Genomic DNA, 22,589 nt, shown 5'->3' with positions numbered 1-22,589 from the left:
GAAGGCGGCGCTAAACCGCTGAGCCACCCGGGCTGCCCTAAACTTTTTTTTTTTTTTTTGCAAGTGACATGACTGCCTACATGAGAAATCCAAAAGACTCAGTTGGAAACATCTAAACTTAATATTTAGTACAATGAGTTGTTATGTAATACACACAAAATCAGTACTTATTCATAATGGTCAGAAAATACATTTTTAAAATCCCATTTACGATTGTAATAAAAAACATAAAATATCTAGAAATAAACTTGATGAAAAATCCAAGACTCAGACAAAGAAGCCAAAACACTACTGATGTGCATAAAAAGAAAACTTGAATTAGATGTGGAGACACGCTATGCTTTTATTTATTTATTTATTACATGCTATGCTTTTAAATTGAAAGAATCATTTACAAATGTGTAATATCCTTTAATTAATTAACTAATTTAACATAAATCTAATCAAAATCCTAAAAAGATGTTTTGGGAACTTCATGGAATAATTCTAAAGCTCAGAATAGAAGACAAAAATAATTAACCAAAGCAATATTGGAAAACAGGGAAATGGTATTGATTTTGTAGATATTAAAATATATCATAAAGCTATAATAATTCAAACAACATGGTATTGATTAAAGAACAAGTAACTAGAGGAAACAAAGTAGAAAATCTAGAGATAAACCCATGTCCTTAATATATGTGTGCCTAATAAATGATCAAGTTCTCCTTGAATATATGGTATTTCATATATGACAACATTATTTCAAACAAGTAGGGAAAGGATAGATTATTTTTTAAGTGCTACTGAGACAACTGGCTCACCATGTGGAATAAACTTTAGTCTCTATTTCTTTCATATGCCAAAACATTTCCAGATTTAAATGTGAAAATGAAAAAAATCTTTAAAAAGTGATTTAATGCAATTTAGTAAATTCATGTAATGGAATACTCTGTTAGAATTAGATCTTTATATTTTAATATGGAAAAATATCTAAAATATACTAGTGAGTGAAATAAGCTGCTAAATAGTGTGAATGGTATCATTTAAAATGTGCAGGAAAACTTCATATATCTAACTATATATATATTTATAGATATATTTGCATATGCATAGAAAATGTCTGGAAAAGTACACACCAAACTGTTAACAGTAAATGGCATGAAGGAAAAGATTGATATATTTAACTAGATATAATTTTGAAACTTTTATATGACAAAAAAAAAGCCAAAATAAAATTCGAAGATAATGCTGGGAGAAAATATTTACAAGACCTATGATAAAGGGTTAATAATATCCTTAATATATAAAGTACCTTTTAAATCAATAAGAAAAAGAGTAATAACCCAATAGAAAAATAGATAAGCAACATGAATAGGCATAAATTCATTAAATAATAAGTACAAATGATCAACAAGCATATGAACAAATGTTCAATTTCATTAGTAATCAAATATATGCAAATTTTATAAAATAAAATCCCATTTTGCCCAAGAAATTGACATATATATTTTTTTATGTTTATTCCCAGAGTTTTTAGGTTATGTTGAAATAAGGGGTAGGTTATAAAATGTTATGTAAGATATGACCTCATCGTCTTTGTTAACCAGCAGAGCAGAAGACCATAGACGTCTATCATACACATGTATGCCCTTCTGTGGAAAGACGACCAAGAAAACTGGAATTGAAATGTTGACTACCTCTAAGTGATAGGATCATGATGTACTATATTCTTCTTCGTGCTTTTCTGCATTTTCCAAAGTTTGTGCAAAAAAATGCACTGCTTTTACACATAGAAAAAAAAGATTTGTACTTAAAAAAAGCTACTGTAAGAAGTCCCCAAACTCTCATTTTTCTCCTGGTCAGACAACGCATAGAGGAATTCTTCTCTATGGCAGGCTTCTCTTTCTTCTCAATCCCACTTGCCACAGCGCCTCCTGGCCCCCACCTGCAGCTCTCCCACACTGGTGTCTGCTTCTTTAGGTGTTTGTGGGTGAATCCCTGTTGCATAGTGCTCTCTGAGGTGGCTACATCCTGAGGTTTACCCTAGATCCTCTCCCTGCTAAGTAACCTCACAGCAGACCTCTTCTAACACTCAGCAGCAAAGGCTTCTGTGGTGCTGGTCTTTTGCCTTCTCTCTCAATGCAATCAGGGAGCCGGTTTTTAGCCCTTTCAAAGACCCCAATTGCCAACAGAAGTTCCCTAGCAAATATTTAGCAGAAGTGGGTTGATGTTCAGCATGTGAACTGGGAAACAGGCTATTCAAGAGCCTGGCTCATAGCTAAACTCCTTGAAATCTGACCCAAGCACCCAATTTTTTCTCTGCTGATCCTTGGAGCAGATAGGCTGGCATAAAGTGGGGTGAAGGAGATGAGCCAGTCTCCTGGCACATGACACTAATGCCTGACCATGGTGAGCCATCCTCTAGGCACAGCCCAAGGAGAACGTGCAATCGGTACTTTCAACAATGGCTTTGTCTCCAGAGATTTTTGTACTTGCCACATGTCTTCTTGCCTGAAACTATTCTGTACTTCTTGGGGGGCGGGGGCGGGTATTGCATAGACCTAGTAAATGCCAGGCATGCAGGAGGTACTCATGAATTTTTTAAAATTTTTATTTATTTATTCAGAGAGAGAGAGAGAGAGAGAGAGAGGCAGAGACACAGGCAGAGGGAGAAGCAGGCTCCATGCAGGGAGCCCGACATGGGACTCAATCCCGGGTCTCCAGGATCACGCCCTGGACTGAAGGCGGTGCTAAACCCCTGAGCCACCCGGGCTGCCCCAGTACTCATGAATTATTGTTGCACTGTGGGCTGGAGATCTTGGCCAAGTCTTTCTCCTCTCTGGTTTATTCCTAGAAAATGAGGGGACAGATAGATGGTCTACTTACCTTCAGATTCTAACATTTATTCAGTGGCTTCTGAGGTGTCTAGATATCAGGTGAAACTGATCCTGCTAAATGAGACAACAGTCTCTCTTCAGGGTATTTATCCAAAAGAATTGAAATCGGGACCTCAAAGAGATGTCTGCACTTCTATGTTCATCACAGCATTATTATAACCAAGATGTGAAAAAAAAAAACCCTCCATGTCCATCTGTGGATGAATGGCTAGAGACACAACGTAATCTATATCTATCTATCTATCTATCTTTCTATCTATCTATCATCTATCTATCTATCTATCTATCTATCTATCTATCTATCTATATCTATCTATCTATCTATCTGTCATCTATAGTGGAGTATTATTTAGCCTTAAAAAAGCCTCTGTAACAAAGGGGATGAACCAGGAAGAAGTTGTGCTAACTGAAATAAGACAGTCACGTGAAGATCAGTACTGTATGATTCAATTTATATGAGGTACCTAAAATTGCCAAACTCATAAAAGGAGAGAACAGTGGTTGCCAGGGTTGTGGGGAAGGGGAAGTGGGGAGCAGCTGCTTAATGGGTAAGAGCTTGCGTTATGCAAGATGAATACGTTCTAAATATCGGAACAACATTGTGCCTGTACTTAATAATATCATATTGTACACTTCAAAATCTGGTAAAGGGTAGATCTCACATCCTTACCACAATAAAATAGAGTTTAAAAATGAAAAATAGAAAAAGTAAGTAATTCTACTTGAAGAAAGCAGGATGGAATCAATGTGCTTGTCAAACATTCTGCAAATCTCAGCATCTGATAGTATGCTTTGCTGGTGAGGCTGTGGAGAAGCTTCCTGCATGACTGTGGGGAAGTGAAGTGGGGGCAATTTTACCTGTAGGCTCAGTGATCCCACTTCTGTGATTTTTTTCCCTCTAAAGATATCTGCACATTTATGAGACAATTTGTATGTAAGGTATTCACTTCAGTTCTAGACAAAGCTGAATAATAATAACAAAAGTCGGAAATAACTCAAGTGTCCATCAGTTGGGGATTGGTTGATAAACACTGGTACTCGCAATGGAATACTTTATAGGTGTTAAAAACCATGAAGCTCTCTAAGATTGGATAGGAAAAGCTCTCCAAGATAAATTAAGTGAAAAAATGCAGAACAGTGTAGATTATCTAGGAGCTCACTTTTACAGAAGAAAGAGAAAATAAGATATTTCTTTACAGTGGCTTGTATTTACATAAACAAACTCTGGGAGGATACTTAAAAAACCTAATAGAGAATGCCAGTAGGGGATCCCTGGGTGGCACAGTGGTTTAGCGCCTGCCTTTGGCCCAGGGCGCGATCCTGGAGACCCGGGATCGAATCCCACGTCGGGCTCCCGGTGCATGGAGCCTGCTTCTCCCTCTGCCTGTGTCTCTGCCTCTCTCTCTCTCTCTCTGTGTGTGACTATCATAAATAAATAAAAATTAAAAAAAAAACTAATAGAGAATGCCAGTGGTAGTAGTAGTGGGGGTAAATGGGATGGACCTCTCTTATCTACGCCTGTTCTACCATCTTGTTTTTTGAGCCATGTGAACCTACAGTTGGCCTTTGAAAAAACCTGGGGTGGGCTGGTGACCCCTTGAGCAGTTGAAAATCCATGTGTAACTTTTGACTCCCCCAAAACTTAGCAGCCTCCTGTTGAACAGAAACCTTACCGCTAACATAAACAGCCAATGGACATGTATTTTATATGTCATACATGTTACATACTATATTCTTACAATAATGTAAGCTAGAAGGAAGAAAATGGAATACAGAAAATCACGAAAGAAAATATATTTACAGTAGTGTAGAGTATTGATCGAAAAAAATCTGTGGATCGGCGGACCTGCACAGTTCAAACTCCTATGGTTCAAGAGTCAACTGGATAACCTGCTAAAAATAAACTGAAGTTGTAAAATAAAGAGAAATGTATAGTAATCACATGGTATTATCTTGAGACGTCAGCCTCTAGTCTCTCCCTCACCAGCTGAGAGGTAAAGAGGGATGACCTTGTCCCTTTGCTGCAAGCAGAGCTCCGAGAATCCTCATGCTATTTGTGGAGGGCACCAAGGTGAAGGGCAACCCATGGACGAGGGCCATGGACTCCATGGTGCAGGGCCTGAGCAAGGTGCAGGAACTCACATTAACAAATCACGATGCTTCCAGACGATGGAGACGGCACAGAAGCAGAGTTAAAGTTAGATCTGGATTTGTCCAGGTACATTTTTTAAAGCAGCTACATCGAAGTATAATTTCCATACTACAAACTTCACTCCTTTTAAGCATACATTTCAACAATTTCTAGTAAATTAACAGAGCTGTGCAGCCATCACCACAATTTAAATTTAGAACATTTTTATCACCCCAAAAAGAAACCCTTTGCCATTTACAGTTACTCCCTGTTCTCTCCAACCAGCTCCAGGCAACCACTAATCTACTTTCTGCCTTTTCTGAACATTTCATGTAAATGGAGTCATATAATACGTGGTCTTTCGTGCCTGGCTTCTTTCAGTCGGCAAAATGTTTTTGAGGTTCAACTATGTTGTTGGCACGTGTCAGTGCTTTATCCCTTTTTATCGCCAAATAGTATTCCACTGTATGGGTCTCGGTATGCATTGCATTTATCCAGTTGATGGACATTTGGGTTGCTTCTACTTTTTGGCAATTATGAAGTGTGCAGCTATGGACAAGTGTGGATATATGTTTTCAATTCTTTGGGGAAAATATCTGAAGTGGAATTGGAAGGTCGTACAGGAAACTTATGTTTAATGCTTTTTAAAACTACCAAACTGTTTTCTAAACTTGTCGCACCATTTTGCAACCCCACCAGCAGTGCATGAGGGTTCCAATTTCTCCACATCTTCACCAACACTTGGTACCATCTGATTTTTGGATTGAGGTCATTTTAGCAAGTATCAAGAGGCACCTCACCATGTTTTTAATTTACATTTCCCTAATGACCAGTGATATGGAGCATCTTTACAGGTTCTTATTGACTATTCATGTATCTTTGGTGAGGTGTCTGTATGAATCTTTGTCTCTTTTAAATTTTTCTTTTTATTGTTCCAGAAGGAATTTCAATAGGTGTGTCCCATCTGGAGGTTAGGGGAAACGGGAACAGTAGAGTGGAAATGAAGGAGGGAAAGTGGGAAGAAGAGGCCATTGACTTTGAACTCTGATCTGAACAGTTGTCAGAATCAGATATGCCTCATACTTGAACATCTGGCTTCCGTCCTCAACCACCATCTGTACGTGGGGTTGTCTACTTACTGCAGCTCACCACGACACTGATTCTTCCTGCAGGGAAACGTCAGCCTCACAGGTAGCCACCACAGTCCAGGTGAGCAGAAAGCACCCAATGACACTGACTCCTCCCATGCCTAGTGAGCTAAGTCTTCTGTCCTCTGCCCCACTGGCCACCCTCAGAGACACCGTTGAGCCCCAATCTCCCCTGCTTTCCATCCTGGTTTTTTTCAGCCAGAGCCTCTTCCTCTGACCTCTTGCTCAGCCATTGGTCCTCCACCACACCATCATTCCCCAAATACTCTTTTCTTCTTTGCCTCAGAGCCAGTCCTCATTTCTCCTCCACCTCCAGACTCGGCCACTCTGCCCTGCAGAAATGCCACTGAGGAATACACGTCTCCCCTCTGTCCTCTGTCTCTCCATGAATTGCTCTACTTCCTTGCTTTTGCCTGGATCTCCCCTAAAGGGCCCCTTCCCCTGGGCACTCTCAAGGGCTGGTATATGTTCTCTCGTGCCCCACAAACCCTGGGGTCAGGAGGCCATTGTTCCCTGTCGCCACATCCTTCTTTGCGGCTTAGGCCATTCAACCATACATCTTCTTTCTGTCCTGTTGGCTGTTACTATGATCTCATGGTTGCTCCTGCTCATTCATCGAAGACACTGGCACCTGCTTAGTCTTCTTTTCTTCCCTTCATCCTGCTGTCATCCCAATGACTTCACACACATGTGGAATACCTGTCTGTCCAGCCCCATGGATGCTCTGGGTCCTGCACCTCCACATCTCAGACAATCTTCTCTTTCTCTATCTCAACCATCAACAGTCGTTCCCTGAAACTCGTCATCCCAAACTGTTCCATCTTCAAAATTCACACTAATTCTGGCCTCAACTTCCTCTCTGTTCAGCTTGCTTCTTCAACTCTGCTTACCAGAATTAGTCTTTGACTTCAAGGGGCCTCCTGACCACTGGCAACTGTCCCTCCTCCCTGTCCATCAGTTCCCTCTGTGCTCGCCTGCTCTCCACTTCATAGGCAAACCATACAGAAGAACTCTCAACACATACTGTCTCCTTTCCTTACTTCCTGTTTACTTTTTTAAAAAAAATTATTGCAGTATAGTTGACAGACAGCACTGTATAAGCTTCAGGTGTACAACATTGTGATTCAACAGTTCTAATGGGGAGCTGGATGGATGTGCAAGTAATCCAGGATCCCTTGTGCTCTAACCAGGGGCACACTGCTAGTGCTGCAGGAGCCAACCTGAGGAGGTAACTAACTCTGCCTGGGGTGACCAAATAAAGCCTCCCAAGAGGATGCTGCCTCTGAGCAGGGTTCTGGTGAATGGAAGTTTGCCCAGGAGGGAAGCCATGCTGGGCAAAGCAGCAGCATACACAGAGCCACAGAGATGTGAACGGGAGACACGAGTTGTTCTGTGTCTGGAGCCCAGAGTCCCCAAGGCCCAGGGGCTGAGGCCTGGAGAGGCAGCAGAGGCAGCCAGCATAGGTGATGAGGAAGATGGCAAGTTTGTACATGCCAAGGAGGTTTGTAAATGGGGGTGCATGGGGTCATACGGCCAGACACAAGTGTTAGACATGGAATTCCTACAGGTGGTGGAGGGGTGGATCTGAATAGGCACAGTGACAGCTGATCATGTAAGGGATGGGTCACGTGGCTCAAGAGTGGTCATTCCCAGAGTAGACCAGTGAGCCACACTCTCTGTAGCTCAGAGGTTCCGCGCAGGGTAAGGGACTGATGCGGGGGTGCACCCTTGAGTCTCAAGGCCCTCTCCCTCCACCTTGCCCTTCAAGGAGTATGTGTGCCTGCCTTTCTCAGACAGGAGAAACAAAAAGTATTCGGACAGAATATGACAAGATTTTGGTAGACAGTCCCGAGTCCTAGAAGTACTGAGAAGACGGGGCTTGTGTTAGTCCTGTCTTTTATTTTCTCATGCTTTAACATCTGAAGCTTTGCTGATCCTGGAGGGGCTGCCAATTCCTAGACAGCAAACACTCACCTGAGAGCACACTCTTCAAATGCAAGCCTATGAGTCCACAGCTTATACCCTTCACCACTATCTCCTTTATTGAGCTGAGCCACTACTCATCCCATGACCAGGGACCAGACAACCAGGGGCAGCTCCTATGCCCCAGAGCCCACTGGAATTATTCTACTTAGCCAATCCTAACCCTGTCTACCCTGATTATCCTCCCTTGCCCATTTTCCCGCCCCCCCACCCCGCCCATGAAAATCACAGTAAAGACTCTTGCCCATGCTTTCTCCTCACTCCTGCCTCCTGGCAGACCCTGGTGCTTCCCCACATGGCCCTGAGGCGGGGGGGTGTCCTGACTCCTGTCTAGAGATCTGTGAGTACGAATGCTTTCCTTCATGACCATCATTTCCATCTGCATGTCTTACCTTACCTGATTAAAACAAATCCCAGGCACATTTTAGGACAGGGCCCTTGACTCCTTGACTCAGATATCCAGCAAGCCCACTGGAGACTACTGCAAACTGGGGGGTCCAGCATTGCATCTCTCTTGTTTTCAGATAGGACTAGGGATGTGGCTTGTTGCCTACAGTGCTCACTTGTCCTTGAATGGGAGATTGACTGGATATGATTAAGTTTCACAGTCAAGTTGAGTGGAGAGCCATGTTTTCCAAGGCAGTAGTTCTTACCAGAGTGAATATTAGAATCATGAGGGGAGCTTTTCAAAGCTACCAAGGCTGGACCCTTGACTTAAGGGGTCTGGAGTGGGGCCAAGGCACTGGTGTCCATTTGGAGACCAATCCTAAAGTCTGGTTTCCCAGATCCCTGACCCAATCTGCACTAAAATCCTGGCTTCTTTCCTCTTACTTAAGGCACTCTCAGAGAAGAGTGTGTGCCCTCTACCTAAAGAGGACAGGCCTCCCCTGACCTGCTGGAGTCCCTTGTGCCTGGGGCCCTACAGATTAAGGGGCTCAAGCACCAAATCGAGAAGCTGAAGTCACAAACACCAGTCACCCTCCGCTCCCACTAGTCATTATGATGTTGGTTGGAATACAAATTTAGCCCCTGGTGGGTTGATTGTGTTTGAACCTCCCCCACAAAGTTCTGTATGGGAAATCTAGTTAAGAGCCTTCTTCCTGGGGGAGGTTGAGTGTAACAGCTGTTCCTCCCCAGGGCTGATGGTCCCGCCAGGATGCAGTCTGGGTGTTGCCCCTTGAGCCCAAAGCCTTTCATCCCCAGGGACCGCCTCACATTTCACGCTGGCATCCAGAGGGACAGCTGACATCACTGCCGACAAAGACATTTCCTGAGCTATGTGCATAGACGCACCTCGGCCTGGGAATTGGGGCTCCTTTCATGCTTTGACACCATGTGGAAAAGATGTTGTGCAGTCACTATGGCTTAGCTATACCTCCTTGCCTTCCTCTGCTGTAGATGCTGGAAAGCTGCATGACTTGATTTCCCAGTGTTTCTTTCACCAAGAGGGGGCCATGTTCTGACCAGGATGGTGTTGGAGAAAGTTCCTGGGAAGGGATATCTTCCTGAATAAAAGGCACAGGCTCACTAGGAGAAAACCCTTGTCACCTTTTGTCTTCAGCCATTCCCCTTCTTCCCTGCCTAGAATGTGGATGTGACTTTGGATGTGTAGCAGCCACCCGTGTGACAGAGGGGGGGACAAGCATGAGGCCGAAGGCCTATGTGGTAAGGGTGGTGAAACAGAAAGATGGAAAGAATCTGGGTCCTTGAGCTGCCTGGGATTGCCAGCCCCTCAACGTGTTGCATGCAACAAACAAACCTGCTAAGTTCCCGTGGTAGGGAATCTTCTTCCTTGGACCCCAAACACATCCCTAACCTCACACACGCATCAGTTTTTGGTGCTGGTTTTCAAAGTGAGTGTCAGAAGCTGATCTTCGGAAAGGAATCCTGATGCTGTGCAAGATGATTCTAGGAATTGATGGAGGACCTGGATGCTAGCTGTTCCAAGGATGTGTTTGGGAATAAGCTATTTACTCAGGTGTAATCTATCGACCCTTGAAACGACAATAATGTGTGTCTCACACAATGGGGGCATTCTAAAAATAAAGGGAGTTAAAAGTGTGAAAGTATTTCTAAGACTGGGAAGCAAGGTCCCTGGGTCAAGTTTTGTTATTGTGAACAAATGGCCTCTGAGTTCCTTCCCCACGGTCCCTGGAGCAGCAGTTACCTCGGGAGGTAGAAGACTTCCTCCAAACAGCCCACCTCTGGCTGCCTGGAACCAGAGCTCCTTGGCATGTCTAGTCCAGTCTGGGGATACTGGGACACGCACAGGCACAGACCTCCTTCTCTCTAAATCTCACTCTGTCCATGGCCCCGGAGAGACTGAGTTTGCCTGGAAATGGGAATGATTACAGAACCCCAATATATTGGGAGGATTTAAATAGGGGCAGAGGTTCCTTTGCAGCAACCCTGGCCAGCAAACATCCAGCATGTCCCTGGTGCTATGAGTGATGGGTGTCCCTCACTCCTTAAGGACATGACTCATTCAAGTAGCTCTCACTGTTAGAGAGGGCTATGTCTCGTGGAGCCCCAAAACTGCCCCATAAAACTCCCGCTTGATCGTGTTCTTTCTTCAAGAACAGCATAGAACAGTGAGAACAGCAAGTCCTGTCCTTGCACATGGCAGCATTTCAGACATTCGAAGGCAGTTATCACAGCTCCACAAATACCTTTTGTTCAGGCTAAAGGTCCTTTCCTTCAACTGGTTCGGCTACCTGGGACAACATCCTACACTGTCTGTACAAACACGCCCTTGAATGGTTCACAAACTGAAAAGGAGACAGCCATGTAAACAACTACAGTGCAACGTGACACGCTGGCTATGGAAACATAGGTGAAGCACCAAATGCTTCCACACAGAATGGGGCCAGGGTGGCAGTAAGGCTTCCTGCTGGGGGTAGGAGTCAAGGAGGAGGAGTAGAGGCCGATTTGGCAAGGGCTGAGTGCTAGAGTCGGGGTCTCAGGGGACTTGGGTTGCAGTCAGCGAAGACCATAATTTGATGTGACCGGAGTCACATCACTGGAAACAGGGGGCCACTGCAGGTGAAATGACTCTAGACAGATTATCATGCTGAGTGCACCACTGGAAAAAAAACCTAAGCCTCAGAAGGATTCAGGGATCTGTCTGAGGCAACACACTTTAGCGATGTGAATCCTACTCAAGTCACTGTTTGACCTTGGGTGTGCATTGCCTAAACTCTCTGGGCCTCCGGTTCATTATCTATAAAATAGAAATGATAATAAATAATCGTGGGATGCCTGGGTGGCTCAGTGGTTGAGTGTCTGCCTTCGGCCCAGGGCGTGATCCCGGGGTCCTGGGATCGAGTCCCACATCGGGCTCCTTGCAGGGATCCTGCTCCTCCCTCTGCCTCTGTCTCTGCCTCTCTCTGTGTGTGTCCTCTCGTCAATAAATAAATAAAATTTATTTAAAAAAATAATAATCGTGCTTTTCTCTTGGATTGTCACACACGTTGAATGAGCTAATAAATGGCTCAGGAGAGTGCCCTGCACGTGTTAAGTATGAGCAAATGCCAGTCTATTGTGAACAAGCGAATGGCTTCTCTGGGATTGAAAACCACGTCCCTGGTCCCCCAAACCCACCCTCTCCTCCCTTCACAGAAGGGCAGGCACATGTCAGAAGGTGGAGGGACGGATTTTAGGTTGACATCTATTTACTACAATACGGTATTTATTTGCGTGTTGCAGAGTCCTCCACACCTAGGTCTCTGGACACTTGTGCAATCTAAAACATACATACGACAAAGATGGACTTGTTGGCAACATGTTCCAGCGTCTCTGAATCAAGTGCCTTCTGCCACTGCGCTGCCCAGTCCTCGGGGGATGACGGTCCCCCCACAGCATCTGTGCTCAAGATGGCTGGGGGAGGGAGGTTGGTCTGGCTCGCAGGATCCTGGCCGAGTGCCAAGGGGGCGCAGGTGGCCAAGAGGTGAGTTCGAGTCCTGGTGAGTTCACTGTACTCTCCACACTCCCCCAAGCCCGAGCTCTGACCTACTGCAACTTCTCTGTCTTAATAAAGCCGAGGGACTTATTTAAATCTCAAAGGCACGTACGCAGCCAAGCAGGCACAGAAATCACAGCATCATCGAGTGATGAATTGAGATATGATCCGCACGGCATGGGAGGGAGGAGAGGGGACTGAGGAAGGGAATGGGAAAGGAGAACTCAAAAAGCAAAGCCGAGTGTGGAGTGTGGATCGTATCTTCCAGATCGTATCTTCCATCTAATTAGATACCCGGTGGACAAGCTCCACCTCCAAAGCTACATTCTCATCTACTCCGCTCACCAGCTCCTCCTCTGACATAACCTATTTCTGTGAATGGCCTGGCCATTTTGGCAGCCACCAAATTCAAAACATGAATCATCTTTAGGCTCTTCCCACTCCGACCGTGCCCAGTTCTTCTTGATTTCCAAGTTTAGGGTCTCTCTAGACCACACTCTCCCTCTCCCCTCATTCTCTCTGGCACCTGTGGGTGAGTGTGGACTAGCTCTTGCCTCTAATATTTTACTAGTCCCCTCACTGGCCTTCTGACCCCTCTACTTATTCGCGGCTGACTTGGTAAACCAGTCGTCTGGAAAACAAACCAATGAAAACAAAGGCTGATTGGCAATGCTTCCACATTTCCGTGGGTAGATAGTCACACCACAGTCCATCCAAGTTACCAACGTGAGGTCACAGAATGTGAAGTTGGAAACAGCAGCACGGAATTGGGCCTTGCAAGCACACAACTGCCCGATAATCTAAGAAACAGCCTGCCACAGATTTGTGACTGAAATATAAAGTGTGTAATCTGGCATTTGAGGCCTCCTATAGTTTGCTCTGGCCAATCCCACCACGGCACTACACGTGCCCATGAAGGCTGGGGATGCTTCTGATTGAAGGTGTCGTTCTTGCTTCCCAGCTTTGGTGGCTTTATTTATACTGGTCTCTCTGCCCATCAGAAAATCCTTCGCATTCTTCAAGACACTTCTCAAGTGCTACCCATCTCCTCTATGAAGATTTCTTCTGAGCCGCTGAACCATACAAGATGTCCTTGGCATCTGAACTCTGATAACGTTGTTTATACCTCTGTGGGGGGGGGTACTTATCATGGTCTGCTCTGTATCTGACTACATGTGGGCTTCTCTTGGTCCCCCTTATTAGATTATGATTTTTTCAAAGGTAGGGACTCGTGTGCTTTGCATATTTTCTTGCACAGAGTAGGTAGTTAAGAAAGATTTGTTGAAATAAATGTACCCAAGTCCTATGCCAGGATGGGACACTGGTTATTTTTCATGTTGTAGAAGAATGAAAAGATTTCTGATCTAAGGGCTACACAAGCCCTTGGTACTGCTGGCCTTGACACTGTGTTGTTTCCTGTGGAGGCTTTGCCTTTCTTTGTCTCCCGGCCTCAGCCTGGGGAAGCCGAAGCCTCTTGTTTCTGAACGAGGCGTCTCACTCACCTGTGCCTCCAGGGCCTAAAATTAGCTCAGCCAGACCTAACACTTCTTTCCAAGAGCTGGTTCGACTGACCCCTGGCTAGGGTCAGCAAATGCAACCTGCCTAAATGCCAGGCCTCGGCCTTAGCTGACCTAGGAAGCCTTGGCAGTGAAACAGAGCTGGGGCCATTCTACTAGGCCTGGTCCCGAGCTGTGGCTTGGCCTCCTCTGCTCTGGGCCTAAGCAGTCGCCAAGGCCCCTAGTGTGAAGGAATTTGAGTTCTAACTTTAGGTGGCTACGTGGCTGATGGCTGTGTTTGTGAATATCTCATTCCTACTTTGGTTGCCCAGCTGGTGGGAACAGAACGGGTAGTCATGGGACTGTCATCATGTGCTGTCCAGGTTAACATGTAGCATTTCTATTACTATTAACAGACTTTCTGCTCCTCACTCCATCTGTTCTCTGAAATAATTGCAGTTGTACAGACCATGCCTTCGCTACAGGCAAGCTCTGGGGAAGAGGATAGTGCTTTTATGAGAAAAAAAAAAAGTGTTAAAAAATAACAGCAAACATGAGAAGAGAGTGGGAATGAAGCTAACAGCAGGTTTCCAATTTCTTTCGGATTCCGGCCTGCAAAGGTGGCGTTTTCACACTTGTTTGGGGTGACCAAGCCCAGCCAGATGGGGGTGAGTGGCTGGGCTGGTGGCTCAGCCTTTTGGAGGTGGTGTTGGTCACCAGGGCAATCCCCTGGTCGGGCTACCCAATGAGGGGGTGTTGGGAAGGGGTAGGGTCCTGAAGAAGAGACAGGGGCATTGTAGATGGCCTGGCACGTCCTGTTCCAGGGAGTGAGATGGGGTCTAGGCCTGGAAAAAAATGCTGGAGAATCACGAAGGGCTGGTGGGAAGTGAAGGTTGTGAGGCGAGCCACTGGGTTTGTCTGGGCCTCTCTCCACACGCAGAACAGGAGATCATCTCAATGACCTCTGCTTCATAGGGTGGTTAGGAGAATGAAGGGGTCCTACAAAATACTAGGAATTCTTCTAGTGGAGGATTAGGAGAAGTGTCAAGGGTGATTAAGATGTGGTGTGTGAAACGCAGGCACCATTCAAAGCCCCCAAACAAATACTTGTGGATTCTAAGCACTCCGATTTATAAGCATAGTGTGTGGGGGTTCCATCTCTTTGTGGGGGTGCTAAACAAGGCATAACTATGAGTACAATAGCCTGATGGGTCTTTGTTCTGGTGCCTGCCTTCCCACCACCCGGCTTGTCGTCAATATGAGGTTTAGCACCAAGTGTCCAATTTCATCCTCTTAAGCTAAGAATAGTGGTCTTACCCCCCTTGCCTGAGCTCCCCATTGGAATGGCCAAGGAGGAAGGTACTGTTGAGTTTTTAGAAGCAAATTTGATGGAGAAACAAGGAAATGAATTAAGGGAACACAGCCATGTGATTTCTAGGGCTTCTTCCAATTTCAAGGAAGTGTTTTGATTTGAAAGAAACCCACAGAAGGGGACTGGTCAGCTGCAAAGAAGACATTTGTTGGGGAAAACTCTGTGTGTGTGTGTGTGTGTGTGTGTGTGCTCTATCCTTTTCTTGAAATCCATAACACGATTTTTCAAAGATCCTAGAAAAGCTCAGGTGGAGAATCTGCTGATCATGATCACAGTGCAGAACAATTCTCAGGTACTGAGTAGATTTTCCCTGCCTTTCCCACATCAAATTGCCCTCTAAACTGATCAGGAAATTCTAGATCTACTTTAAAACCAGATTCAGTGAATCATAGAAACTGACAGGCCTTTATCTAAGAAATTTTGAAATACATAAGTGTGAATGAAAACATGGCACTGTTGATTGGCAGGGGAGGTCCCCCCAAAACCTGGGTTCTCCTATTAAGAAATCGGAAAGGGGAGGCTTGTGAACTATTCCTGACTATTCAGAAAATTCCAGAGTTATCTTGGGAAAATCCACATTTTCTCCTTTGGCTAAAGACTTGATGGGAGAGAATATGAATCAATTCCTTGAGAGAATGTCTGTGTTAAAGATGAATGAAATTATATTGATTTTTGGTACGTTTGCTTCCACTACCTTCTCAGGTGCTCCTCCAGGTCAGGGGCTGGTGGAGGGCTCTTAGTGTCTTCTAGATACATGGAGTGTACAATAACTATGTCTCCTGAATGCATGAGTGAAATACATAGTGTTGCTAATATAATAGCCAAGGACTTGAGTAAATACCTGACCATAAAAAGTGAACCCTAGATGCAATTAGTAATCAAAGATTTACAAGCAAATAACAGCGACCATTAATTAAGCCTTATTATATGCCAACCATTTCAAATCCCTTGCCTCATTTAATTCCAGAGTGAACATGAAAGGTCAGCATTATTATTTCCATTTTAAAGATGAAAACACTGAGACTGAGGGTAATTGACTAATTTGCCCCAGGACATGCTATTAGTAAATGGTGACAGCAAAAATCAAACCCAGTTCTGATTCCAAAACCCAGGCTCTTATCTTCAGTGCTTTGTTAATTTGTTTTAGTTTTTTGAAGAGCTAAAAAAAAAAAAAAAAAATTGGCGGGAAAGGAAATTATATTTAGTCTTTCAAAAGCTTTTGGCAAGTTAACTTTCAAATTTAAGAACCTTTGGTGCCAAATATTTTGTCATTGATAGGGAACAGCTTAGAGACAGCAACAAACAAACAACAAAAGGATCTTTTTCTCCATTCACTTACAGATTAAATTCTTTTGGGGCTCAATTCTAGAACTTCTATTCTACACCTTTATGAACACTGAGTGGGAGAGGAAGTTTACAATAAACCCCCCAGGTGAATCCTTTGGCAGGTGAAAATACCACTGGATGGGGATAAATCCAGGCTGGCCCTGAGAGGCTGTGGGAGGGCAGAGGTGTGGGCAGATGAGCTCCTGGGCAGGCTGGAGCTAGGCTGGGCCCTGGCAGAAAGAATCCTGGCTACTTCTGGGAGGACAACTCAGAAAAGGGTATCACAGTCACTAGAGATGCATTTCCTAAAGACACTAAGGGGCTGCTGTGACCTGGAAAGACAACAAATGTCAGACTCAACTGGAAAGAAACAGGCATAAATTTACGCATGCATTTGCTTAGAGCCCTCCTGTTTGCTTGGAGGCCGCGTCCTCACCTTCCCAGTGCTGCAGAAAGGCACCACTAAAATAGTCAAATATAAGGGATGGGATGAAGGCAGGAGAAGGAGATAAGGAATGATCAAAGTATTTCACATCACTAAGAGTACAAATGTTCAAACAGGTCTTGGTCATCAAATCCTGGAAGGCAGAATTAGAGGGAACTTGTGTGTGTGTGTGTGTGTGTGTGTGTGTGTGTGTAAGAGAGAGAGAGAGAAAGAGAGACAGAGAGAGACAGAGAGACAGAGAGAGAGAGAGAGAGAGAGCACACATGGGGAAGGGTGGGGGAAGGACACAGGGAGAGGGAGAGGGAGAACCTTAAGCAGGCCCCTCACCCAGTGCAATGTGGGAGCTCTTTCAAAAGCTTGATCACTACGATCCTGCTATCGTGACCTGAGCTGAAATCAAGAGTTGGACACTTAACCAACTGAGCCACTCAGGTGCTCCAAGAGGGGACTCTTGATACTTGAAAGAGCAACAGTTAGTATAGATAAGAGGAAGTGCTAATCTATGCAGTGAGGGGTAAACTCATCTACTTCATTACCCAAGAGGTGAAACAGGTTAAAAATATGAATTGCTCTTTAAAAGTTTTGGGCAAACCAGTGGGCTGTTGATTTAAAATAGCTTCTTGGGTAGACAGTGACTTTTAGGAAGAGATCCTTAAGGCTTGATAGCAGAGAGGAGAACAGGGCCATTAACTGTCTTTAGATGCAGTGGCCAGAGTGGCTGGCATTTACATCTGTGCAGACACTGGTTCATTTTGACCCAAGCTGCCAATTCTGATGTTCTTTTTGGGCTGAAGGAGGTAAGAAATACTATGCATATATTCTGAGAAGAGTGAAAATGGTTAACAAAAAGTAATTTCCTGCGCCTGGGTGGCTCAGCGGTTGAGCGTCTGCCTTTGGCTCAGGGCGTGATCCCAGAGTCTCAGGATTGAGTCCCACGTCGGGCTCCCTGCGTGGAGCCTGCTTCTCTCTCTGTCTATGTCTCTGCCTCTCTGTGTATCTCTCATGAATAAATAAATAAAATCTTAAAAAAAAAAAAAGTAATTTCCTGGTTCCTACAATTATGAGCCCTGCCCTTTGGGGGCCCACAGGGGGAAGCTTAAAAATCTCAGGGTGGAGCACATGCAGCTTTGGAAAGCTATGATGATTGAGTAGAAAGAGCTTGTCTCTGTCACTGGCCAGGATCCCAACAGCACTCAGAGCCACAGCAAGTGGATGCAGAGCCTAGAATTTGTGCAGCCCTTAGAAGGGCGGTCCTTGGTTTAATGCTCTATGGTTGCCATCTTGAAATTCTCAGTGACTTTTCATCTAGAGGTCTTGCAATTTCTTTCTGCACTGGGCCCCACAAATTACATAGCCAGTCCTTGTTAGGATCTACTCAGTTGGCATAATAATAGTGGGGGAGTGGGTCAAAGGAGGACCAAGGGAGAAGGCCAATCGAGGCAGCTGGATCCAAATGATGCCAGAAAGGGGAACATGTGTAGAATGGACAGTTTCCTAGGCAACTAGTGGCCCCATCTAAGTGTCATGCACATGCTTTGCTAAAAACGTTTCTTAATGGCAGGGAATAAAACAAGAGAGATAAGGCGTAGGGGAGCCTGGGGCACACCTGAGTTGCTCAGTGACCTGCTGTACGGCCAACCCATGAACAGAACCATCTGGAAAAGAGAGGAAAAAAAATAGGCCTTGATGGGCCTGAACTCATGCGAATGTTTTGTGCCTGAATGGCAGTCTTCCTCTTTCTCTAGTTTCACCCTCAGACATATGTGTTTATCAGAAACATTCTTAAGTAATGACCTGAGCTTATGACAAGGGCCACTCCTGGGTTGGCTGGGAAGTCTGAAGAGCCTGGATGCTGAATCAAGGATGAGGATGATATTGTGAGGGAAAAAGAAAAGACACTCATAGGAGCCCTAGCCTGGGCTGTGCCTCTGTTCCTCTCATCTTTCCCAGGGCCACTTTGAAGTAACATTTCTGGCGACCACTTCACTCTCAGGCCTCGGCCTGTCCATCTTCACAATAAGTTATCTTAAATCCTCCACAGAAATCAGCACAAAGGTGCTGATTCTTGGCAGAGTTCTTACAGAGGTGGGTAGGAAAGGACAAACAATACTACAGAAATCATTAATTCTAGTGCTCATATCATCCGAGAAATGATAGAAGGAAAACCAAGATGAGGCCCCAGAAACACTCCACAGATACTTACACTGTATATAAATTGGCATTTTTCAGATTAGAAAAAGGATGTTACTGTAAACTATGATGAGGCCATGCCCCAAGGAAATCTCAAATCACAAGGCTCTGTCTAGTCAGGGAATTTCAAGTATCCCCCTAAAGTTCCACATGCTTTTTTCTCCTTTTTCACTTAACTGCATTCTATCTTCTTTACTCTTTTCAATTTAGAGAATTAGCTCTGATGGGGGATGATGCTTGCTCTGAGTGTTCAGAGAGGGAGAAGTCCTTTCTGGTTAAGGGGGTTCATGGGTGTGCCCTAACCCACTGGCAAATCTGCTGTCTTGCCCACAGCAGGAGGCTGGCATATCTGAAACCTGACCTTGATTCCTTCTCTGCTCTCCACCCTTGTCCTTGATTGGGGCATGGTGGGCACTTGGCCTGGGCAAACAGTTCGTAAACCAGCTAGTGTCTGCCCAGCACAAGAAAAGCTAGGCTGGGCCAATCCTATTTGACCTCAGCACTCTGAACCAGGATCTTTAGCAGGAACAGTAGAAGTCTGGAATGACCAGTGTCCAGGGATGAGGACAGCAGTGGAGGGTGGGGTGGGGTGCAGATTCCAATCCTGGGACTACCTGGGGCCTGCCTGTCACACATCCCTTGTCCGGTCCTCACCAATTCTGTACATAAGCCTTCTCTTTCTTGAAGGGTAGAAGCAGGCTTCTTGGTGGAAGGGTTGGAGGGACAGTTTTCAGCTGGGCTCAAATATGGACATTTTAAGAGTGAGAGCAGAGCAGACACAGATGGGCTGCTTGGGGGTAAGGGTAGGGTGGGAGAGAAGAGTAAGTTCATCATCACATGGTGGGGGTGCTGTAGGGGAAACTGTAGGGCTTCTTCCGGTGCTGCCATTCTATGAGTCTACATGTGTTAGAGGGCTGGGCCCTTCTGTATCTAGCTCTGTACCCTGCTGGGGGGGATATGCTTTGCTAAACTTAAGGTTGAGAATCCATCTTAAATATTATTCCACCCAGATTTATTCTGCCCTTGTGCCCCATAAGGCACTACTCACTGCCCCCACCCTACTCTAGACATCATTTCTTTAGGAATCTGTCTTCTGACCAAACCATGTGCTCCTCTAGGCAAGATGCTCAGTTATCCCCAGGACCTGGCACAATGTCTGGCTGGGCATGGAATGAATATACAAATCAACACATGAATGAATGACGTGGTAGGTAAGATCTGGAACACACTGGCTTGATTATAGAGGCTGGGATAGAACATATCCAAAAGGGCTAGAAACACCAGGAGGAATGCCCTTTATGTTGGACTCAATGCCCTTTTCCTATGCAGACCTCCATCCTTGGGTGCATACAAGGGGCCCACTTCTCTCTATGTCTTCAGAATGTCACCCTTCCATGGCTATCAGGGACAGAGACAGAGGAAGAGGCCACATACACAGAAGGCGGATTGGTTTAGCAAGAGGACAACAGCTTGGGAGGTGCTGGGACCTAGAATTCTGATGCCACGTGACGTAGGCCAATCCTTCCTCCATGTGCCTCTTTTTCCAGGGTGGATAAGATGAAATGGAGCTCTGAGAATTTAGGGGCCCCTGCTTTTAAAAACGTGGAACTCTAGAAGAAGACCTGGTAACCTTAGTTAATTAAGCCAACATGGGCATCCTTGTCACCCCATCCTGAGAGATCTTGTCCTGCTCCCCCACCCCACACCAGATGCCCTCATTTGGCTGTAACCCAGAAGTAATAGAAGTTACCTCACTGTGATTCTCAGCCCTCTTTCTTGAAGAGGAAGAGGCTAGAGTGGCAGAGAGCCTAGGTCTACACCCACCAAAGCCAGATATGAGACGTGGCACCAATTCCAGAATATCCCAACTCTACTCCTTCCTGAGAGGGAGCACGCCAGGCCTGGGTGCTCCTCTTCCCTGTCTGTATCTACCATGACCCACGAGTTGCCAACACTGGGCAGCTGCAGAAAGGGGATTTAAGGGCACCTGGGTGGCTCAGGGGTTGAGCGGCTGCCTTTGGCTCAGGTCGTGATCCCGGCCAGGGTCCTGGGATCGAGTCCTCCATCGGGCTCCCTGCAGGGAGCCTGCTTCTCCCTCTGCCTGTGTCTCTGCCTCTCTCTGTGTCTCTCATGAAGAAGTAAAGTCTTTTTTTAAAAAAAGAAAGAAAAGGGATTTGATACAAACAACACATAGGACAGATAATGTTTGCTAAGTCCTTGCCTTGGGCTCAGACGGAGTACAGACTGCATGTGCTGGTGATAAGATAGTTGCAAAAGCCACGTAAAGAAGGGAATTTTGGGGAACCAGTCCCCAAGATAGGAAGAAGTACATTGCTTCTATCTCTGTGAGTGGTGTTCATCCCTGCCCTATCCCCCAAACCACTTATTTTCCCTTATGATGTGCTGTGACTACAGGGAAGGCGTGTTGACCCACCCCTCTGGGGCAGCGAGAAGGGAAGTGGGGATATGACGAAGTCTGTTCTAGGCTCAGTCAACAGGCAGGACTCAGAGCCAGAAGATGGGTTGTGTAGTCCTATACTCTCATACTCTGACACACAAGACTTTAAGGGGCTCTTTTACTTTGGGGCTTGATCTTAAAAGTATGTCCTTGAGAAAGAGCCCCCCACTCCATCTCTCTGGCCCCTTTAAATGCTCACTATCTTCAAAGTTTTATAGAGTCTGCCTGGTAGGAGCAAAAAGCAGTGCTGTGTGGTGAGAGGGAGACCTGGGCTTGGTTCAGGTTTGGTCACGAACTAGCTGGATAACTTTGGGTCTCCTCATTGGTGAAAGGAAGGGTGGGATGGGTTGATAGGCTAGGTCTTCTGCTTATCTCAGGCTTTATTTCAAGTAAATGCAAAAGCAGAGGCACCAGCCCCAGACAGCATATCTGTGGATGGAAGCAATCCCAGCCCTGTCCCCTTCCCTATGGGGGGCAGCGGTCACCCACCCCACTACTGTTCTTCCTAACATGTGGTGCCCCAGAACAGCATCAAGGAACACTGTAAGTGCGGGAAACCAGGGGAAGGCCTGCGTTCCATGTAGAGAAAGTTGGGGCCCCCAGGAGCAGCCGGATTGGCACCGCCCCCCCCCCAGACCCTGCAATATGCCAGGAGGGATGCCTGGGTCTGAGGTGGCTGCCGGAGAACACTTGGGTTCTGAGCCTTCTACTCTCAGCGGGGGTAATTGCTGAACACTGTGAGCCAAACACCTCGAAAGAGCTAAAATGACTTTAAATGCCTAAACATTTTAAAACAAACCTTACAACACAAGGCTTTTAATTTTTTTTTTTTTATCCCAGTGCTAAAGCTCTTTCTCTCTCTCTCTGTGTCGCTTTCTCTTTTGGGGGGAATTCAAAAGCCGTTTTATGCCTCATTACCTGCACACTGTGAGTGATGTCTGTCGGTCCATGTGCTGTAAATACCTTAAATCATGCTTCATTAAGAATATCTATGGTGCTATTAAAGAGCTATAATAGACAACGAGTTAACAGATGATTAAAGATGAATTCCATTTGTGTCAGTCACCAGCCAGAGAGAGACGAGGGGCTGTAAGTTCTCAACTCATTATCCAAGGGAGTGCAGCTCTCCGTCCTGGATTTGTGAGGAGTGGGAAGGCGAGGGAGGGCTGTCTGCTTGCCAGGAGTGCAGAAGGGCCGCGTGAT

The 22,589-nt window shown here is 45.5% G+C and overlaps 1 protein-coding gene across 10 annotated transcripts in view; it reads right to left on the bottom strand.

Moving 5' to 3' along the window:
• Positions 1-22,589, bottom strand: part of PEBP4 (phosphatidylethanolamine binding protein 4) — a 247,070-nt gene that overhangs the window by 100,051 nt on the left and 124,430 nt on the right. The window lies entirely within an intron of this gene.

Source organism: Canis aureus, chromosome 24 (assembly GCF_053574225.1).
Source record: "Canis aureus isolate CA01 chromosome 24, VMU_Caureus_v.1.0, whole genome shotgun sequence".
NCBI classification, from domain to species: domain Eukaryota; kingdom Metazoa; phylum Chordata; class Mammalia; order Carnivora; family Canidae; genus Canis; species Canis aureus.
Note: the sequence above shows the minus strand (reverse complement) of the source record. Positions and strands in the feature narration are given on the sequence as shown.